The sequence below is a fragment of the Falco naumanni genome, chromosome 7 (genome assembly GCF_017639655.2).
Source record: "Falco naumanni isolate bFalNau1 chromosome 7, bFalNau1.pat, whole genome shotgun sequence".
Classification (NCBI taxonomy): domain Eukaryota; kingdom Metazoa; phylum Chordata; class Aves; order Falconiformes; family Falconidae; genus Falco; species Falco naumanni.
Window position 1 is genome coordinate 24269073 of NC_054060.1, and position 14925 is coordinate 24283997.

Consider the following 14925-nt stretch of genomic DNA (forward strand, 5'->3'; position numbering starts at 1 on the left):
AATACAGCAGTTAGTGAAAACAGAGAAATTATCTAGCAAGAAAAGAATGCTAGGAATATTTAAAGAAATATAACCTGACCTTATAACCAGAAATTTGACAGCAAGGAACAATAGGGATATAAATGGGTGTAATATAAAGGTTTCCATCAGCCTAAATTGTTTAAAAAGCCTTCCAGTATTATATGAATCTCTGGACACATTATTCCTGTAAGCCTTTTGTGCATTATCCCCGCATCATTCTGAGAAGACATGTCTGCTTATTTCCTTAGCTCTTTAGCAGCTCCCAGATAGACACAAGCCTGATTAAATTCCGGGGTCATTCTTTCCTAAACTTCAAGCAAATGAAGAACAGAAACACTGGGCTTTGTCTGAGCTATTAGCTCTCACGTGGCACTTTGTGCACAGCTTTGCAGAGCAAAGCAGCGCCACAGACAAAGGCGTCCTGGCGCTGCCCTTGGCCTGCATTGTTCGGGTGAGCTCCGTATTCACTGATCATGCTGCACACAGCCCGTAGGTTTCCTGGTATTTCACACATGTGTGAGGAGACGCTGCCTCTGACCAGAGTTTGTCATCTACTGAAAGACAAAATAACAAAGATGCTCGTGGTGTTCACAGCACAGGTTTGAGCTAAGACCAGTATGGGAGTGCTGGACAGACCACTTTGGAAGATGTTTTTCTGGCAAAGTGTGCTTAAAGGGAGGATATGAAAATTTGCTTTCATCAGAGCTGAGAGCAAAAGGAAATAATTTTTCTGCAGATTAAAACGGTTTTACAGTGATTTGTAAATGTGGCATAATTGATTCTGCAGATGAGCCTGGAGTTACAATATGTCTGATCTGGCAAATTATGGGACTCCGATCTCAGCTGAATTGCAGTTCTTGCCTCCTCACAGTGTTAGAGCATGTGTTTGGGGTCATACTGATGTTTCCACCTCATTGTGGGAAGAGTTACTGAAATATCAATCTTGGGCTCCATCTCTGATCTCACTAATCAGAAGCTTTTGACATTGGGATGAAGCTGCCTTTGCAAGCGAATTGTATCTTTGTCTTGTTTGGCAAGGCTACAGGCAACAGATGAGATCAAAAGAATTCAGGCAGATGAACATTTTGATCCAAACCTTTCCCCTCTACTATGAGCTCAGCCCTCACGCCATGCTGAGAGCCCTGCTCTGCCTGCAGACACCCCACGCCCTGCACCTTAAGGTGCAGAAGTGGGGGGTCAGAGTGGGGTTGCAGGACGTCCCAGGCTCCTCTATAATTTTGTTCTCACAATTAAGGAAGCAAGAATCCATTAGACAACACTGATGGAAAGCTCTGACTTGGCTCGAATTGCCTTTTATTTCTGCTAGAGGCTGAGGCCAGCTGTCCCCCTGCTCAGCTCCCCATGTCCAGGTGCGGAGCCGGGTCCTGCCCTGTGCCGGTGCCAGAGTGGAGCTCCCAGGGCCACTGGCTGTAGCCAATCTGTCCCAGTAAAACCCCAGCCAGCTTTGCCTGCAGCAGCACTGCAGGGATGGGGCAGGACCAAGCTGATGGCCCAGGAATTTGAAGGGGGGATGCGCATAAGCTCCCACTGTCAGTAAGAACATGCGACCCGCTACCAGCCCTCCTCATAGGGAAAAGCAACAAACTGGATTCTGCATCAAAGCAAAAGTCAGTTAATTTCAGTGGCCGTCTTCTCCCTGCCTCCTGGAAATGTATCTAAACATAATGACAGTATATATTTTCTCATTTGCTGGAATCAATAGCCCAGTGAACATGATGCACATGTTAATCATATGCACATGTTAATCATACGAAGGAGATGGCAGGGATTGCCCTGAGAAAAGGCAGCATTCAGCAGCACAGTATAAGGAATCAATATGCCTCTTTTGCAAAAAGTAATAAAAGTGTATGAAAGATGACAAGTTATTCACAAGAAAACAAAAATTTGCAGTTTTAAAGCTGGCTGAACAATATTTGACTCCAAACTTCCAATTAATGTCAAGCCAGTGAGTTCTAATGGGAAATTAAGTGGGTGCCTGGGGAAGATATGGCTGAGGACCTGACCTGTGGAGAAGATACTGCAGAAATAGCAGCAGTACCCTAGTAGTGTACTAAGAAAAGAAGGGAAAGCAGAGCCTGCAGCTGGAAGATGCAATAAGGGCTGGCCAACAGCAGGTTTAGGTAACTCCTGCAGAGCAGCTGCACAACCCAGAGCTAGGTGACTCCGTGGGTGAGGAGGACTCGATGGGTCTCTGCTCCTCAGCACAGCTTTTAGGCACATCTAAAGTGTAGCCAGGGAATTCCCAAATCATGTCTGAACAGGCTTCATTTTCTGGCTGTGAGACTCCAACATGCTTGACTTTGGCCAGGAGATTCGAGTGAATTGTTATACAAGATTAAAGATTTATTTCATAATAGTATTTCTTTATTAATGATTAGAAAAGGGGTCTCCCCAGAAAAGGGAGGACAATAGAAGAAAAGTGGGAGCAGTGAGATGATCCTCACAACGAAGTGAGGTGATGCCTCAGGCAGCTTAAGGGTCTGGGAGACGAGCTCACCTTCTCTTTCCTGATCACCTTCTGACACGTCTGAGGGAGCAAAATGTTGATTCACAGAACTGAGTCTACATTAGTCAGTGGTAACATCTGCCCAAGAACAGTGGTAACTTGCCCTTGGCAAGTTGCCTTATTATGTCTTGGACTGGAAGGAACACAGAAAATCTGTGCCACATCTCTCTCAAGAGAAGGGACATGTTTCCTTGGCAAACGTCCCCACTGCCTCTATGCAAGCTGTCCTCAGCACGAAGACCTGCATCCCACCCCGCCGATGCACACAAAGCCACCGCCTCGCCGCAGGAGCTCAGCCCCGCCTGTGCAGGGCAGCTGCTGCCAGCGCTGGGGCCTCCACCTCCTCCCTCCTCTCCCCCTGACACCCCAGAGGGGTGATGCCGGATGGCGAGCTGCGGCCCCCATGCCAGGCTGGGCTCCACTGCCCCATGCTCCAGCCCCAGCACTTCTTCCCTTCCAGCTGAAACTGTACACCTTTCCTTGCCAGACTCTACCCTCCACCGAGTCCCGCGTTTTGCCCTACTCTGGGAAGGGACTGGAAAGATGAAAAGGGCCTTTCCCCACCGTCTGCTCTGCTGCCCTTCTGCAGCTCTCTCCTTTCCCTCTGTGAGAAAGAAATTTCTCATTTTCTCCCCTCCTGCCCTCCGTTTGCCTGGTCACACCTGTATATACCCTCTCTGATCCCTCACTTTGCTTTTGCTGTTCTTTGCCTCTCACACTTGTCTGTTTTTTGCATTAAAATAACATGCTTGAATCCCCTTCTTTTTAAAAATAATCCCACCCTGATCTTATTTGCCTTTTCGGCCAAAGTTCATCCTGATTTCATCTGGAAAATTATTTAAAATGCCATACAGACTGCCCTTTATCCATTTTATACCAGACAGTAACTGACCACTTGCAGACTTAACACCCATCTATTCCCATTTAGTTCTATTCCCCAAAAAAAGAACACGAGGAAGAGCCCGCTCATAAAAACACCTGTGCTTCGGGCAGTCAGGCTAACAGCATGTAGGAACGGACAGGCTGGTCCCTCCTCACTGGCCCGTCCCTCCAGTATGTTCATCAACTAGTAATAACCGAGCTCAGCACTGCTCATGGCATCAAGTATTTACGTCTCCTCCTGACTGCCATCTCGCCCGATTCTGGGGCTCTGTTTGTGCAGCTCTTGCCCATGTCTGGGCCCAGCTCCAGGAAGCCTTCATCCCGCTGTTGGCTGCTGCAAGGAGCTGCTGCCATTTGTCCCGAGGTCTTTGTTCTGGCTTACACCCAGACTTCAGTCTCTTACAGCTCACACGCCCACACTGAACAGAGCCTAAATATATGTGGTGGTAACTCACATTAGCCAGCCACGCTGAAACTCCTCCCAGTAAAACCTCTAATAAGATGTGCTGATCATGAAACTAAACCCCAAATTATTAGATTGTTTTGTTATTTATATTTTAAAAATAATTTACACCTATTATTCATGGTTTCGATATTGCTGATGCTTAAATTTCTGATTTCAGTTGGACATGTTATTCTAAAACAAATCTGATCAAGCCAGGAGTTACAAGGTGTCATGGTTTAACCCCAGTCAGCAACCAAGTCCCACACAGCCTTGTGGGATGGGGGGGAGGATCAGAAGGGTAAAAGTGGGAAAACTCCCGGGCTGAGACAAAGACACTTTAAGAGGCAAAGCAGAAGCCGCGCACAGCAGCAAAGCAAACCCAGGAGTTCACCCACCGCTGCCCAGGGCAGGCAGGTGCTCAGCCATCCCCAGGGCAGCCGGGCTCCATCACGGTGACGGGGGCTTGGGCAGACAAACGTCATAATGCTGAATGTCCCCCCCTTCCTTCTTCCTCCCCCAGCTTATATATATATTGACCATGACATCATATGGTATGGGATGTCCCTTCGATTAGTTTGGGTCAGCTGTCCCAACTGCACCCCCTCCCCATACCCCGTGCCCCCCCCAGCCCTCTCACTGGCAGGGCCTGAGAAACTTGATTTAGTACAAACATCCCCAGCAACAACCAAACCCACCGTGTGCTGTCAGCATTGCTCTCACACCACATCCACACCACAGCGCTGCTCCAGCTGCTCAGAGCAAAATTAACCCCATCCCAGCTGAAACCAGGACAAAAGGAAAAAAAACCCTCAGGCTCATGTGTCAGTTTCCCAAGTCACAGAAAAAAATAGTTCTGCTTTAGCAGAAGAAAAAGAATCAGCAGGGACCTCCTGCCATTTGGTTATTTAAGCACCACTGAGTCTCAGAGGTGTTGAATGGTACAAATGAATATGCCAACAGTCTGTGAGGAGGTGAGGGACCAGTTCCCTTATCCCTCCACTTACAACATCCCTGTCTGCTCCTCACACCTACAAGAGCCCTTGGCACGGGCCAAAAATATGTCACTGTTAAACTCTTCCAGGTGCACTAGGCAGGACCTGAGGATATCAGGGCTTTCTACTTTTTGGATGAAGCACCAGAGAGAGCCCAGCAGGACCTTTGTGTGGCCATGACTATAGCTGGAAATGGTAGCAAACAACATCTTTAAAAGCTGCAGCTCATTAAAGTCTGGTGGGTCACATCAGGCTCAGAGAACAAGGAATTTCCCAAGTGTACATCTGGCATGTTCAGTAGGCTAGAGAGCTGATAATAATTTTTTTTTGCCAGAGATGCAGATTTTTTTCTGAAGCTCTGTATTGCCACTGTTTGTGGACAGAGTCACTAAAACTTTCACTCTTAAACCAGCTGTTGTGAGTGATTTCCTTGCTAAGCCATATGGCATAGTTCTTAAATCACATTTCAAAATGAAATTATATTTTTTAGTTATTATAGTGCTTTAGCTCCCGTGTTTTTGTTCCTCTGTATGTACACCTCTGGAGCAACAGTGCATTCAGGACACTAGTGTCCGTGATGCAGGAGGCCCCTTCAGCTCCATGTGCTTCATGCCAGGAAAATTAATACTGGTGAAAGGTGTGTGTTATCATAGGAAGAAGGCACAGGTAAACCTTTCTCTTGTCACACACATTGATTAGGCTAATACCGTGTCTGAAGATAGTGTGTAGTGTTAAAAAAAAAAAAATCACAATAGAAAGATAAGACTGCATTAGGCCTTTGCCATGGAAGGATGCATGTCCAGAGAATGCTCCCATAATGGCAGTGAGGATGCAGCAGACCTCACAGACAAGTTACACACAGTGATCATCATTGAAAGGGTAGCAGGAGCAAAGTAAGAGAAGGAATTAATCTACTCTCTTGGTGAGGAGCAAGGAAGCTGACTTGTGGGTGGTGCTTTAAAGTGCAAGAAGAGAGCCCTAGGAGAGCTCAGAGATTTGCTCTGGGGATCTCCGGTCCCACTAGCCTCCAGAACAAAGCTCGAGTCCAACCCATGGGGAGCAGCCGGTGTAGCTGGGTGAGTCGAACACACACCCCTTTTCAATGAAAAATCATACAGGCTGTCTCGTACCAGACACAAGTGATGGTGAGCCTAACACCTGGGGTGCGCTTACCTTCACTGGTAATAAAACCAGATAATGCGACTCACCAAGGCAGAGCAGGGAACTTGCAGCCCAAGACCTCCTTTGGAGAACTCGAAGGCTGGCAGATGCTTTTGGGGACCTGCAGATATTGCTGGACTTTGGTGGAGGACTTTTATTCAGGAGGTACAGATGAGGTAATCAAAGAGCAGAAAGACTATCACAGCTTTTGGCACACCCCCAAACTTTCACAATGTTCCCATATAAATCAGAGAAAAAATGAATTTCCACACTAAGGGCTTACAAACTGGCACCCAGGACTGCACTCCCAGAGAAGAGTCCAACACTTGGGAACAGTGTATAATTAAAATGCTTAAACAACCATTACAGAGGTGTTAACACACTGCTGTAATTACACAGCTCTTTGTCCATTAAAGGAGGAATTTAATGCAATTACAATATTTACAATTCTGCACACTAAAACCCAAAACATAATTAGAGTTTTTAGGGAGCAGTACAAACAGTCCTGTCTCCTTTCAAAATTGGCCTTTAGATACCAGAGCTTAAAGAAAACTTTTACTAGGGGCAAAATACTCAGGGCTTTGCCAGAATTTTCCCCATTCAAATGGTTGAACCCAGAACTGAAAACAGTGTCAGTGACCGCATGATCCTTAATGACTTTCAAATGGCAAATTTATCTCAGCAGAGCAGTGCAAATTTCTTGGGATAAGAAATAAGAGGGGAAAGGACTGTGGGACAGAGTCCTGAGGAAGAGACACAGTAGTATGCATCTGCCTGCTCTGTCTAAACCCTCCCCCAGTGGGGCACAGGGGTGTGTGGCACCCAGAATTTGTGCTGCTCAAGCTCTTGTCCTCTTGCCTGAGCTCAAAGAGAGGAATTTCACTTCCCTCCTCCTGTGATATGAGCAGAACAGCCTCCAAAACCATCTTCCACCAGGAGGTTAGACCAAGAATGCCAAGTACAGGCATAGAAGCAGACAAGAATGATGCAAACCGTGAACAGCGCATTTGAGGTCCAGCTGCAAAATGAATAGAGAAACACCTCAGGTGTCACAGACTCCAAATGCAGCTGAAATTTTGTTGAAGGCATGATCAGTTCAGAGTAGGCTAAGCTGTCCCCTCTTCTAATTCATACAAGATCTGTCTTTGTTACCATACAGCTTACAGTTGGCAAAATACTTTATTGCCTGAAAATGGCAGTGAGGAGGAAGAGCAACATGATCCCGAGTAAATAAATGGGAAAAGGGCAGATGATGCAAGAGCTTAGTTGTGCAGAGAGGAGATGGAAGGGTGCTGTTGTCCATCCTGGTGGAGCTAACATTCTAGAGAGTTACCAGTCAAGCACACGGCTGCTTGCAAGGCCCGGCCTTGGAGAAGCCCTTGGTAGGCTCAGAGCTGCCCACAGACCGCTGAGAACGGCTCTTAGGTTCTCAGCCTTTCAACACACTCCCAGAGCTAACAGGAGATAAATGTGCACTTCAGGTGAAGGTGCTGGAGCCTACCTCCTCAGAAATGCGTCGGTACTGACCCGTACCACCGCACAGCAGCGCTGGGAGCAGCACTCCATCCCCTCAGCCAGGCACTGGAGCACACGGCCCCCAGGCAGAGCCCGGAGCGTAACCACCACCCCCGGGCTAGAGCACAGTGACAGTGCCTCTCCTCTCCCCGCACACAGCCCCAGACTTTCCCAGGCTCAGTCTTTTCATTCGTTCAGAATGAGCACATTTTCTGCCTATAAAACTCAGTCTCAAAACCTTCTCTTTAAGCAAATACTGGAACTTTTTCAACTCCCTAAGGAAACATTTAATCTTTTTCACTTCCCCCCTATTTTTAGAAACAAACTCACTGCTATATTTCAGCTGAATTTACATGCAGTTTCACTGTACCTGAACTTGTATTTCTGTAATTAATGAATGATTTCATAAAAACTTTAGACCAGGTATTGCCAGGAGGTATAGGAATTGTTTAAAAAAATAATCACTTTTTTAGAGTGTTGTTGATTAAATCTTTGCACCCACTGCTGAGTTACAGGATTTTGTGGAGGTGGAGTGGGGAAGTTCTCTCCACAGAACAGAGACTATCTGGTGTTTGTGCACAATCAGAGTTGTTTATTTCGTACCTCAGTTTGAGGGTAAAGAAATATGACTGATCTATTAGCAATGCAGGTATCAGACGCTGCTCAGCGTTGTTACTGCAGGGCGAGAGCTACACATAGCAGGGAGCTGGTCCTATATCACTGGGTAAGTCCTTCTAACAGAAGGGAAGATAAAGAAGGCTCAGGCAGTGTCAATGGTATTTATTAGAAGTGCTCCTGTGACGCCCAAATTCTTTTGCATCAGTTGGCTGAAACACTCTGTATCTGTCAAGCTGGCTTAAAGGCAAGAGAAAAGGAGAGGGGTTTCCTGGACAATTCTGCTCCCCTTATCACAGTGAAAGGGACATCCAAAACACACTCCATCCTTCCCCATCTGACCCCAGAAAACGTCCATGACACGCAAAGAGCAAGAGGCAGTGCTCAGACAGTGAGCATTAGTAAATATACTTGGCAAAGACGAAGGGTCAGAGAAATGTGACTAAATCATCAGGATTTACCAACAGTCTTTTTTTAACGTGTATACCTTGGGATAAAATAAACTATTACCTGGAAGCTGCATAGTAAACTGAGGAAAAACTGGATCTGTATCTCAGACAGTTATGGTGTTTCACTTTAACAGCAGTTACTAATGAAAAGGTAAAATTAATAGCACACCAAGGCTTGCACTTGACTTAGATGAAGTGGGTGTAGACAAAGTGTGCCTAGTACATCACTCAGTCCTGCATGCATAGTAACAGGAAATCAATTAGTCTCCACCAACATTTGCCTTTGCTAGTGTAAGACAGCTTTAATTAACTTATTGTGAGTGGTCAACCACTGCTCAGTCTGGAAGAACCTTACAGATTTAATGAAGCACCAGTCTCTCTACATTTATGTTGGAAAACCAACAACGGCAAATTTTGAAGCTGAATTACTTGGCATAAGCAATCAGTTAATGGAGTACCTTCCTCATCCTAATTATTTAATTCTTGTCCTGTTATTTTTCCCCAATTAAGCACTAATCTTCTGACTTAGGCTATGACTGCAGGAGCAAGCATACCATTGTCATTTAGCAATAAAACAATACGTACACAAGAAAATCATTTTGGAACCAGTCATAGCCACCTAATATTTGATACTTTCTACAGTTTTCAAAATATTTGAATTAAGTAAGAGCCACACACAGTTCAGGGAAGGACCCTCACAACAGACAAAATAGGAGAACAGAGAGCGCCTGGAGCTATCCCACTGTAGCTCAAAGGAGCAGCTGTGTGCTGGCAGTCCCTGCCAGCTGCAGGGAACACACCCATCCTCTTGCAGGCAGCAATGAGCACATGGAGCAAAAAAACCTGAAGTTTTCAGACTCCTGACTGAAAAAAAAATAATTTATGGGCCCACATCTATTTGATGTCACTATTTGAAGGCTTCAGAGCAGCCTGAACAATTGCAGCAGGAGATGAGCTGAGCAAGGAGGGAAGCTTCCCCTGACTGCACTTGTTTTCTTTTGTGTTATCTTTGCCAGATCATTCCAACATCACTGAGTCTTGTGCTCTCAAACAAAGTTTTGGTACATAAGAAGGTAAGTCCAATTCCTGCTAGTTGCACTACAGCACACAAAGAAGTAGCCATACTTCTTGAGGAAGGGGAAAGCACGGGAGCTTGCCTTCTTAGCTTCAGAGGTAGGAGATGCCAGGGAGGGTTCAGTGTTCCACCGGGCAATGGAGGTGCTGAGCCCAGAAGTGCTAGCGGCTGCCTGACAGCCTTCCCCTGGGCTCCACAGAAATGATACCACCCAGCCAACAAACAGAGAAGTTAAGCTTGCTTTGGAAGAGGTATTTATACCTTTTTACCAGCGTTCATGACTCTCACCCACATCACCTGCAGCAGTTACCTTGTTTCACCTGAGCCAAGGTCTCACTACGAGGGTGGTAGGACTCCCATTAGAAACACAGGAATATTTTCTGCAAAGCTGGTGTAATTAGGTGACCTTTTAAACATGAAGTCAGAGGTTTCATGATTACAGTGATGACAGTGGGAGTACAGCATAGCTGCTCTAGTTCGGGGAGAGGAAACACATATCCTTTATACCTTTCTAATGTCAATGTTTGGGGATTTTTGTTGGTTTTTTGTGGGTTTCTGTTGTTGTTTTTTTTCTTCAGTTCCAAGCCTGTCTATATGAAGCCCTTCAGCTTTATCTTCCACAGGTTATCACTGTTCAGGAGGTCTGTGCCAGAAGACCAGCACCGTGTTTATGAACAGGAAAAGGACTTACAGCTTCACAGTAGATTCATTAGCCCATTTCTACTTTCCTGGTGGAATCATTAAACAAAATGCTAAATAATTCAGCCCCTTACAGTCATGGGTATCCACTAGCTCCCAGTCTGCCTTTCCCAAGGGAAAGCATGTGGCTATTTCTCATATGCTGGTTATGAATCAGAGAAAGTGATCTGGGTTCCTCATGTGAAAGCTCTCAGAAGAGATATGAGAAGCTGCAGCACTACAGGACAAAATGCATTAACCTTTCCAAGAGAGAACTTAACAATGGCAGAAACACAAATGGTGAAGTATTTTTATGAAGAGTCAAATCTGTGGTTTTTCAGCAGCAGCTTGCTCTGAAGATGCTTTCTGCACATGCTGCAGTTAAAGACTTTGCACAAGTGACAGGAGAGGAAGTCTGTAGTTAAACACCTTGTAAAGATGGCTCAAGATAGAGAGATGAAACCAGGAATTAAAAAAAAAACAAAAAACCTTGTGTAAAAGTTAATTAAAATATTAATAATGCAAAGTTTCATTTATTCATGCATAAATAAAAAAAGATGTTTAATGATAGACACACACTGAACATTACTACAGTGAACATGATATTGGGATAGAGAAGGAACAAAGGAGAGCTTGGTCTCTCAGCACAGAAAATTGCTGTGGGGTGTAGAAAGTGCTCAGAAAGGGGTGGCCGTGAGGTGAGGGCTGCCGTCCGGGGGGTCCAGCACCTCCCAGGCTCAGAAGGCAGGATGAGCGATGGTTTGCCATCTGAATGCGGTTCTGCTGGCATGTGTGAGGGGCACAGGTGTACAGACTGCTTCCATCAGCATTTCAGAGTTGCTTCTGCTGCTGTTGTGTCCTGAAGGGCTCCTGGCAGTAAATGGAGCCAAACTCCAGCCTCTGCAATGCTGTGGTGCTGCCATGGTAAATGCACACCAAAAATAGTTTATGTTCGTATTTCATAGAATCATAGAACCTCAGTTTCATAGAATCATATTTGTTATATCTCAGATGTTTTAAATTTCTTGTCATAAATGACTGTATTTGCCGGTGTTTATTTGCATTATTATATATATGTATATAAATGCTAAGAAAAGCATGCTATGAGGCACCTTCCTTTGTTTTTGTAGCCACCATATTTGGTCTTCAAATATAGGGTTCTTGTACAGTAACAACTAAAAAATCCTGTAATATTTTTATATCCTTAATTTCTACAGATCATAAAATCATAGAATCATAGAGCAGACCAGGTTGGAAGGGACCCTGAAAGATTGTCTGGTCCAGTCTTTCATTGGGAAAGGGAGCCCAGATGAGATTTCCTAGCACCCTGCCCAGCCACACGTTGGAAACCTCCAGTGATGGGAGCTCCACCCCATCCCTGGGGAGGCTGTTCCAGTGAATGACTGTTTCCAATGTAAAAAAATTTCTTGTATATATTAAGATGAAACCTCTCCCAATGCCACTTGTACCCATTGTCCCTTGTCTTCTCCATGTGGCTCCTTGTGAAGAGGGAGCCTCTACCCTCTTTGGAGCCACCCTTTAAGTACTGGAATGCTGTGATGAGGTTCCCCCCAAGCCTTCTCCTCTTCAGGGAGAGAAGACAACTCCTCAGTTTCTCCTCACAGGGCAGGTTCTCCAGCCTTTTGATCATCTTCATGGCCCTCCTTTGGACCCTCTCCAGTCTGTCTGCTTCTTTCTTGAATTGTGAGGACCAGAACTGTATACGATCAGTGAGGTTGGGGGTCAGGCAAGCAATACTCTCCAACCTGAAGCCCACAATATTCTTATCATGGTGCTGCCACATTTGTCATTCCATAATTTGTGCTTTCTCTGACCTCCTGGAACATCTTCTCAGAGTGTGACTTACAGCCTGCTGTCTCTGGGCACACACTCTCCACTTCTGAGACATCTTTCTCTCTACGTGCCCTCACTCCAGCATATCTGTGCAAATACTTTGTTTCTGTGAGGCCATAATTATATTCTCAGTTTGTCTCTTTAAGCTGTCTTTGACAAGTCATTTATAGTTTGCCTGCCTTCATGAACTTTTATAGAGAAAGAAAGTTGGCAGGCAATTCTCAGCTATCCTACTTGTCTCTTGTTTCTCTGATGATTGACTTGCAGTGGGAGTAAGTTTTGATATTTGAAAAGATCCAGACTATTATTATTGAACATTTGAGTTGTGCGATGGAAGTATCTGTCTGACAAATCCAGGATACCTGAGCAAAAGGCTCAAAGGCTTAAGGAAATTCCGGAACATGTATAAAACATTGTCCAATGCTTGCCTCTAACATCAGACACAGAGTGGAGAGAGGCTCCAATGCCAGCAGAGTACAGCCAGGTTGAGGAAAAAAGAGATGCAAAAGGTGTATTTTAAAAATATCAGGAGAAATATTAGGTGCTGTGAAGACTGGAAGACATGACAGACAATGGGATGAAAAGGACCAATGCTGACCTATATACCCAGGCAAAATCCCCACTGACAGAGGAAAAATTATGCCTCTGATCTGCAATTGATATCAAGACTTTGGGCAGACAGAGTTGGAGGAAAACTGCTGAAAAGGAAAAAAAAATAATCACACAAAACGCAGTGGAGCCTGGGAACTTGTTTCAGTCATAGTAGCTCACTGTGTTCAGCCTGGACTTAAACTGCAGTCCCACATGGGGACAAGACATTTGTGATTAGCTTAGGGATGGAGCTCTGCCAGGAAAAGTGCTAAGCACTGGAGCTGGTCACCTGGCAGACAGCAAGGGCTGCAGAAAGGTGATTACAGAGTCATGCCCGGGGTGCTCTGCTGAAGGGCTTGCTTCCAGCTCCAGAGCTGGGCTCCTGACTCTTACACACCCAGGCATATTTTTCCTGAAAAACAAATGAAAATTGCTGTCTTGGTCAAAGAAGCCTCCCTTCATGCCTCATCTCCCGACCCAAGTAAGCAACTGGACTGATATAAGACTCATTTTACAGAAGGTATATTGTTAACAGTAAAGCACATGCCCAGCTTTGAGTTTATGCTGTGCCCTCCTGTACGCAGAAAACCAGCTGTAAGTTCTTGAGAGATCCTTCTGTTTTGGAGCCAGATGGGCAAATACATTTCCCTTCTCCTGTGGAGCTGAGGAAAGGACACCATCCTTGACTCATGGCAGCAGATGCACAGGAAAGCAGGCATGCAAGGACATCGTCAGAGAGAGGCAAACTGTGCTCCTGTACGTAAAATTAATGCCAAAGTTCCCATTTCTGTTGCGACACTGATGCTCTCTGCAATCTTGTCAGTGAGCTGGCTGAACAATAGCAGTGGGGATGTAACTGTGCGCCTGTGACCTCGATAGTGATGCCCTAAAATAGAAGACAGAAGCGATTCTAGACATTACCTTGTTTCATGGCATTGAATGAGAGAGGGACAGCATGTGCTTTGCCCCTCAAGTTCTGATCCCAGTCTGTAGCTGGTACAGTTTCCTGTGCTGCAAAGTACTCCCACCTCTTGTAAGGCAACAGGGCACTGTGACAAACCTCAGGAGCAGTCTGCATAATTATTTGCAGCATATAATTATGCTACAAAATATAACTGCTCATAGCTAACAGCAATTCCCCAATTAAGGTTTTCAATCGAGGCCAATACACACATAGCTCACGAAAGTCAGATAACCACATCATATACTGTGTCAGAGTCAGTACCACGTGAAGCAATGACCTCCAATCATGCGGTGCGAGTGTGTAAGGCTCTGCTATCACTTCAAGAAGGGACATAGCAAATGTATTATGAATCCTCCCTTCCCGTACTGCTTTGCTTAACTCTTTAACAGCCTCGTATTGCACAGGCTGCCACTCTGGAGGCTGATCTGGCTGATACAATACTGGACATGCCATCATGACTCCCAAATCCCCTCGCTTAAGCGCTTCCTGCTTGCATCCCTGCCACTGATCCCCCAGACACCCTTTCACCCTCCCTGAAAACACAATCAAGTCATTGGGGTGGGGCGGGGGTGGGGAGTGGTGGTGGTGGTGGTGGCAGTGGGCAGGGAAGGGAAAAGGTCTGGTTCCTTTTCTGGATCTATAGGACCTGGATCAAAAGGTTTCTCAGTGTCAATGAAAATCATTGTCTGAGTTGTCCTTTTCCCACACTTGGTCCTGTGCTGTGAAGGGTCGCTGCAACCAGCGACAGGAACTTTGGGGGCAGAGGAGGTGTGGACAGAGTCACCATCATTGACGATGTATTGAGAAGAGTCGCACTGTCAGTGGAATTTACAGCCTCCCCTGGTTTAGCACCGTTAGTAGAATTAGTTGACACTTGATGAAGAGTAGTCAAGATTTGCCACCAAGGTTCTAAATGCATTCCCGCTGTGGAGTCCCCCTCCGCGGCAGCACTATACGATCTCTGCCGACTGCTTGCCAGGCAGAAATTTGCAAAGTGCCATCAGGTGGAAAGTCTGGCACTTTGTGAGGGATCCATTCTAACAGAGTCACCAGCTGTGGACCCACCACAGCTCGTTGCTGAGCTGCAAGCAGCCGTTGCAATACAGCCAGGCTGCGCTATTGGTCTCAGGATAACTTCCCTCCCATCGTTCCTGAC

General features: G+C 45.7%; 1 long non-coding RNA gene across 1 annotated transcript; it reads right to left on the reverse strand.

The window, feature by feature from the left end:
* Window positions 1-853: 853 nt before the first annotated feature.
* On the reverse strand, window positions 854-14631 carry LOC121091887. Its single transcript, XR_005829072.1, has 3 exons — window positions 14478-14631; window positions 2757-2759; window positions 854-864 (listed from the first exon to the last, which is right to left on the reverse strand). It is a non-coding gene; the product is annotated as an uncharacterized LOC121091887 (long non-coding RNA).
* Between the last annotated feature and the right edge of the window lie 294 nt (window positions 14632-14925).